The sequence below is a fragment of the Echinops telfairi genome, unplaced genomic scaffold (assembly GCF_000313985.2).
Source record: "Echinops telfairi isolate 266 unplaced genomic scaffold, ASM31398v2 ScPeMD7_2565;HRSCAF=3150, whole genome shotgun sequence".
Lineage (NCBI taxonomy): Eukaryota > Metazoa > Chordata > Mammalia > Afrosoricida > Tenrecidae > Echinops > Echinops telfairi.
This window is the reverse complement of record NW_022106463.1, coordinates 2,491,094-2,498,538: the sequence shown is the minus strand read 5'-3', so window position 1 is coordinate 2,498,538 and position 7,445 is coordinate 2,491,094.

Here is a 7,445-nt window from a genome sequence, read left to right as displayed (position 1 = left end):
CAGTGTGCCTTAATTTGAGCCATACGTGCCCCAAAACAAAGGCATGTCAGGCATGCAGCTTAATGTACAGTTTGAGGTCTGGTTCAAGTTAAGCAGGTCCCTGGGGTGCAGAAAGCAACATGCATAAAAGTGAAAGCAAGGGCCCTGATTTATCACCACCTGTTCGTAGAGCTCTGACCTGCTTGTGCGGGGCAGGCCGCATGGTCCAGAAGGAGGACACTACCTACAGCAGGGTGGGACCTTCAGGCCGGAGGATGAACCCAACATCACCCTGCCTGCAGGGTACCAAAGTGAAGGATACCACAGGTCTCCATCCCAGCACTGGGACGTCCCCGCACATGCTGCCACTGTCACCTGGCCCAGTTTGTAGACAAAGGCCATCTCGTGGGGACTGCAAGGAGGGGTGGAGTGGTAGGTCGTTCATTAGAACTTGGCCAGAGGGCATTTCAGCTCTGTAAACGACAGCTGTCTAATTGGTTTTGCTTGTGTGCCCCGTCTTAGCTTTTACAAAGGGGACCGGCTACCCAGCCTTTCTAATTAGATTGTTAAACATAATAGCCGAATGGCACAGCAGCAAAGAATGTGCCTTTCTCTTTGTAAGCGCAGAATAGGGCTCAGAAAAAAAAGATTCGGGATTGTTCCAGCCCATTTCCCCCATTATTGTATCTGATGGTAATGAGATGAAGTTTATTTCTTTTTAAAAGCTTGCAAAGGAGCACAGGCCAGGTTGAAGTTCAAACTAAATGTCAAAACACACACATGCAATACAGTAGCCGACTTCTACTTCCCTCCAGCCTCTTGTTTCCACTAATTGGTGCCCTGTTGGTCGTCTGCGTCTCTGTGGAGAGACTCAAGAATGAAATGAGAGTGGAAATTGAATTACCCTGCCGCCCCTCTAGGTGGTCTCCAGACCTGGGTTGAGCAGGGTGGGGAGAAAACAAAATCACTGGTGTCCTGGCTGTCACAGGAACTGAAAGAAGGAAGCGGCTACATGGGCCGCCGGCGAGAAGAAACAGACAGAAGAGACGAGAGACTGGAAGGAAGCGTGAGGGAGAGGAGGGGCTCGGTGGGACCGTCTTCATAGCCGGAGAACGCCACGGTCGTAAGCAGAAATTAATTTCCCATGAAGATCGGACATTGCTCCTTGAAAAGCTGTTGCATTCCAAGAGTCCGTTCAGTCCGTCTATCAGCCCCGAGCATGCATTGTGGGTGCACTGTTGTTAGTGCCAACTCACAGCTCCCTTCTGCACAGCGGAAGGAAGCAGCCCACGATTGTTTGTTTGTCTGAGCAAGCCCACTGTCGCCATCACGGTGTCTTTTCCTCTCCTTGAGGGTCTTCTATCCCCACACCACACCTTTGTTTTGGCTACCCTTCTATTTTATCAAGTATGATGTCCCTTTCCAGGGACTGGTCTCTCCTGCTAACACACCCAAAGTATTTCAAAGGAATTCTTGCCACCCTTGCTTTTAAGGAACATTCAAGCTCTGCTTGTTCCAGGACAGATTTCTTAGTTCTCTTGGCAGTCCACAGCATTTTCAATATTCTTGGATGTAGCGTTATCATTGGATTACACTGATTCTGTTCTCGTATTTGTTAACTGTTGTTGAATCAATTCAGACGCATCAGGATACTATAGATTGGGTTTCCTAAGACTGCATATCTTCACGGGGGCAGCAACCTCATCTTTCTCCCAAGAAGCAGCTAATGGATATTTCCCTCTGTGTTTTCTCTCCTCTTTAGAATGAGATTATTCACAGGATCGCCCGTGACTCTGATACAAATCACCGTTAACGAAAATGTTGGGAAAGAGTTGTGGTTTCAGATAGTAATGTTGCCTTGCTCTTTGTCATTCAAGGGGGGGGGGACGTAGGGGGCTTTCTTCTTTTGCTGCAGATGACTCAAAGCTCTGTCCCCAGTCTCAGTCCACAGGACGCTACGTTTCTGCTGAAAGAAAAAGGAACTGTTTCTGTAAATGTGCTATGAGCGGGAGAGAGGCCCTGCCTGACCCCAACAGCGCAATGTGCCAGTGATAACTGACCCTGGGGGAGTTTTTCATCTTTTTGTAATGTTTAACTCTGTTTTGATATTATCCCAGAAAGTGGGTCTGCTGTCCTTTGAGGACATAAATACTAAAAGTAGGTGATGTGCGGAGGGACTTCAAAAGCTTTGTGGGAAAGTGGAATTAGGAACCAGTACATTCCCCTCCCAACCCCCGACCCCCAACCCCTGCGGGCTTTTTGAAGCCTCCCTCGTATTGAACAAAAGCACCTTCTATATATATATATATTTAAGGAATGAATACATGAGTGGATGAATGGTCCACATTCCTGAAACGTTTGTCTCTCTTCACCTGGTTGGTTACTGACTCCACTCTCTGATAGTGATCTTGAGATCCCTTGGCCAACATGCAGCGACTGCTGATCCACACTCTCTTCTTAATAAGCACTGATGTCAGAGGCTGAAGATCCACTGTCCACAGCACTATTCAGTCGTAGTTTGGTACATGCACCTTAGAAAGATTGCATCTGAATCCTTTCAGCCTGCACAAAAACTTGCTAAGTTGCTGCAAATGCCTCGGATCCATTTGTATTAGATCTGGCCCCCCCACGCTCAATGTGCCTGTCTATAGGGTTGCTATGAGTCGAAGTCAACTTGATGGCGGTGGGTTTGGCTGGCTTCTGATCTGGACTCTGAGAGCTCTGCCATCAGGGGAGTTCGTGGTTGGTGTCGGTTGCTTTTCGGTGGTTTCGGCAGCCTGTCTGGTGCCATGGTTATGACCATTGGTGTGCTTGAGCCCACTGCGGTGGCTCATGTCCATCCATCTTGCTGAAGGTGTCTTTCCTGTTGACTGACCCTCCCCTTTACAGAAAATGACGGCTTTTCTTGAGGTTGGTGTTTCCCAATGGCGTGCCCAAAGTAAGCAAACCACACTTGCTTCATAGACCGGTCTGCTTGGATGAGGCCTGCAGTCCAAGAGTATTGCTACAAACCATAGAAACGTGTATTAAACACAGATGTCAAAATGCAGAACTGTTGTTTCCTGACAAATCCTCCTCTAGAGGGCTATGCTTCTGAAGGTGGGCTCTCCACACCCCTGACTCTTTGACAGGGTGCCCTGGTGGCATGCATAGGGGGTGAGGCAATGGGTTGCTTGCCGCATAATCTGTAGATTGAAACCCCGAACCACTCACTCCCTCTTCAGAAGGAAGATGGAACTTGCTTGCTTGCACTTTTTTTTATTATTAATCATTTTATTGGGGGCCTCTTACAAATCTCATGTCAATCCACCATTCAGTTGTATTAAGCACACTTGTACATATGTTGCCATCCACATTTCCAACATATTTTCTTTCTACTTGAGCCCTTAGGATCAGCTCCTCCTTTTCGCCCTCCCTCCCCCACCCTCTCACCCTTGTGAATCCTTGATTAATTATATTTTATTGTTGTTATTTCATGTCTTACACTGTCCATTTTCTCTCTACACCCACATTTCTGTTAATCGTCTCCCTGGGGCAGGGGGTGAGCTATACACCCAAGCTTGTGATGGGTTCCCCTTTCCAGTCCCACCCCCACCACACACACACAACACCCTCCTACCCTCATGGTATCACTACTCCCACTACTGTTCCTGAGGGTTTATCTGTCCTGAATTGCATGTGCCCAGAGCTCTTATCTGTACCAAAGTGTGCACTCCAGTCTAGCCAGATTTGCAAGGTAGAACTGGGTCATGGGAGTGGGGGAGAGGAAGCACTTAAGAACTAGAGGAATGATATGTGTTTCCTCAGTGTTATACTCCACCCTGGTTGAACCATCCCTTCCTTGTAACCTTTCTGTGGGAAGATGTCCAATTGTTTATAGATAGCTTTGCGTCTCCACTCCAAACCCCTCTTTCACATCAATATAATCATTTGTTTTGGATCTTTTGATGCTTGATACCTGATCCCGGTGACACCTCATGACCACACAGGCTGGTGTGCTTCTTCCATGTGCATTTATTTGCTTCCCTGCTAGATGGCTGCTTGTTTAACATGACAGAGCTTTCTAATCCTGTAAAGAGTTAACCATCTTAGGAACCCACAGTGGCAGTTCTACCCCATCCTATAGTTCACTGTGTTTTGAAATCAACTTGATTGCAGTGAGTTTGGGGAATTCGTTCACAAGGAGTTCTGTGTTCTTTGATTTATACCACTTCAAAATGGGAGTTTTGTCAACCTGCAGTGACTCCAATTATGCTCCTTTTAAATGTTGAGTTGGGGGCTGGGGAGAAAACTCTAAAGGGATAAGATCACAGCTACATGCTGTTTCCCAATAAAATTCTTATAGGAAAGCCTTGATACTCTTCTAAAAAGGAATAGCTGCATTGTCCAGATGGATAAAACTTCTGTGGTTCAACTTCTCTGGCCTTTTTACCAACAATGCAATTTTCAATTTCCCCCAAACTTCTTAAGATGGTTTTGTGTCCTTTGGGAAAAATCCATAAAAACTATCGCTTTGGTATCTCGAAATATAGCTACCAAGACGTCCTGAGCTGAAGGCTCTGCCTTGAATTGAACTGGGCTCTGTGGATTCCTTTGGAAAGCATTCCTGTGAGTAGACCTTCTTTGGAAGACACTCTACTGAAGCGAAAGTTGAGTGTGTCACTGAGAGCCTGTGTCTGCGGCCATCGATTGATTGCAGAGACATGTGTGAACAGCATTGCATAAATGAATTGGAACCCTGGTAGCAATATCTTTAAAGTTACTCATATCTCTGCTATGACTAATTTGCTCCTTCTCTGGGAAGCCCATGTGCTCTACCCCCACACTGTGAGTCGACCACACCAGCTCTTCTGTGTTGTTCCCTTTAGCGCTCACGCGGCAGGTGCATACAAAGCCATTGAAAGGACCGCAGGTTAAGTCAGGTACGCCTTCTCATCAACGTGGCGTCCTTTGCTTTTTCAGACATTCAAAAAGGTGCTTTGCAACCAAGTTGCCCGGTACTTTTCTTGCCCATTTCAAGCTTCGCTCTGCCTCTCTCTTACCCAAAATTTGTCTTCAGACATTGGGTGATGATACTTTCTGACCTCCTCCCTTGTAATGGTTACCAGAAAATGCTTATTGATATAGCGGACTCTCCTGAAAATACAGCTCTTCTTTGAAGTGCTGCTTGGGCTTTATTTCCTAAACATTCTAGATCGAAAAAGAGGCCTACGGGTGACTGTGGAGTGCATTAAAATGGAAACAGATGCAGCTGTTCACACCCCAGTGAGTCATCCTTCGTCTCTTGGTCCTTTGCTATCATTTGTCCTTGGTGTCTGCTGTCGATGGCACTCGACCGAAGCAGAGCTTGGTCCACTCGCTCCATTCTATGGAATGACCATACAGAACAACTGAGTGGGAAGAAGCACTTTTTCTCTTCTTTCCTCCCCAAAGGATGTAAACAATGTCCTTATATGGAAGTTGTTTTTAAGAAGGCATTAGGATGACCTCTCCCTGACAGCTTACAAGTTTTTGGAAATTGAACCATAAACTCAACACAGACCCCGGCTCTTCACCTTTGCATACAGGAACCATGTGCCTGAAGCTGAGACCATTGTGCGCAAGTACAGTTGTGCAGTCAAAGCCAACCTAAAGACTGGTTTTGTTTTGAAATAAGAGACCCTTCTGCATTCTGGTGGCCCACGATGTTTCTCATTCCATTCTTCATTTTTCACACATGAGGGACTGTACACCGGCGTTCCTGGACACAGTTTTTTAAAGGGGCCTGACACTGAGAAGCGGATTATGTTTTAAGGACTACAATTACTTGAGAACTTTTTGATTGGACAGATTGTGGCGTCTGATCAATTTAACACATGTGTCCATAATGATATGAATATGTGTGCATTCTGTACGCCCGGGATAACACGCAAAACTTGAAGCGCACAGGGCCAACCCACATGTTTTATATAATATTTTATTTAGTTTAGAACAGGTGGTGCAAATAGTGCCTCACGTATTGCTAGAAATGTGCCACACGTTCACATTCCGAGCAGTCCTCCGCTCACCGACTCAAAGCTTATTGACAGCTGATTTTGCTCCTTAAATTTCTAAGAAAATAACTTGCCGTCTATATGTGAACACATTGTTCTTACTTTTAAAGTATAAATATCAGATGATGTGGCTATGTGTGTCAAATGGGAGTTGGAATGCAAGATTTACCCAGAGAAAGGGGGAAAAAAAGAACATCAATCTGGCCTGAGCCTTACCCCACGACTTTGGTCATTGTTTATATCTGGATTGAGCGCCAGGAAAGAAAAATGCTCTAGACATTAAGAATCTGGGGCCAAGTCGGTTTCCAATGATTCAAAGTCACATTTCCCTGATACTTCATTTCATTTCCATTCAAAAGTTGGTTTAAAAGAAGACCTTGAGAGGCCGATGCCCCAATAATCAGTTTTTTAGAAACGTGCGTTAAGTATGGCCTCCGGAGTTTTAGCTATCCCAGTGGAAAAACGGGGAGGGCATTGGTGGGATGGTGGTAGAACTCTTGCCTTCCATGTGGAAGACACTGGCTTGATTCCTGGCCAATGTCCCTCATGCACAGCTCCCACCATCTGTCAGCAGTGGTGTCCCTTGGCTAGGCTGTTGACTAGGTGGCAGCAGAGCTCTTGGACTGCAAAGAGAGGCCTTGCATTCTCCATTCAGAATGCAACCAGGAACACCCTCCGGATGACCAACTCCTGATCCCCCTGCAGTGAGTCACCGGGAGTCTGAAGCTAATTCCACAGTGCTTCACAACAGCCACCGCAATGAACACGGTCTAGGAGTAGCCGCATTGCTTGATTCTTCCATGTGCCCTAATGAGAGTGTTGTTAGTCATGGAAAACAGAACCTGCCCTTCTCCTTCCCCTGACTACTGAGCACAGGAGAATTAGGCCAGGCACCGAGGCTAGATAGACAGACATGTGCACATCAATTCTGTGTGGCTCCATGGATTCAGACAGGGTCCTAGAAAAGCAGTGTCCAGTCCACTCTTCTCCAAGGGCCCTGCTTGTGCTTCTGCATGGCTACAGTTACTCCAAGGATACGCTTACTCCAACCTCAAAGTACCACCTCTCCTCCAACCCAACCAACAATGATGACCATCATAGTGTAGCTCAGGTAGAAAACAAGAGCAGTCACAGAAATGGATCTTCGATAGACAGGACCTTGGGACTTACTAGTTTGGCTCCCAGACTAGAAAAGTTCTTATATATCCTACATGCAAAATGGATAAATGCAGAATGCCCAGCTATGAGCAACCATGAAAACCCCAAGGCAAGTGTGTTAGTCTGGGTACTTTGGAGAAACAAATCCACAGCAACTCATGTATAAGAGAGAGTTTTCTGTAAATAAAATGTGCATCACGAAAACATCCCAACCCAATGCTGCCCAAGCCCACAAGTCCAACATTAACCCATTAACCCAACACCAGTCCACAAAGT